Here is a 541-nt window from a genome sequence, read left to right on the forward strand (position 1 = left end):
CCATGCTTCCTGGTGGAGCCATGCTTCCTGGTGGAGCCATGCTTCCTGGTGAAGCCATGCTTCCTGGTGGAGCCATGCTTCCTGGTGAAGCCATGCTTCCTGAAGGAGCAATGCTTCCTGGTGGAGCCATGCTTCCTCGTGGAGCCATGCTTCATCGTGGAACCCTGCATCTTGATTGAGCCCTGCTTCTTGATGGAGCCCTGCTTCCTAATGGAGCCCTGCTTCCTCATAGATCCATGTTTCCTCATGGAGCCCTACTTCCTTATGAATCCATACTTCCTTATAGAGCCATGTTTCCTCATGGAGCCCTGCTTCTTCATGGATCCATGCTTCCTCATGGAGCCATGTTTCTTCATGGAATCCTGCTTCCTCATGGAGCCACACTTCATCATGGAGCCCTACTTCTTCAGTGAGTCCTGCTTATTCATGCAGCCATGCTTCCTCATCGAACCATGCTTCCTCATGGTGTCCTGCTTCCACACCTATCCCTGCTTCGTCATCGAGCCTTGCTTCCTCATTGAGCCATACTTCCTCATCAAGT

Source organism: Cherax quadricarinatus, chromosome 38, assembly GCF_038502225.1.
Source record: "Cherax quadricarinatus isolate ZL_2023a chromosome 38, ASM3850222v1, whole genome shotgun sequence".
Lineage (NCBI taxonomy): Eukaryota > Metazoa > Arthropoda > Malacostraca > Decapoda > Parastacidae > Cherax > Cherax quadricarinatus.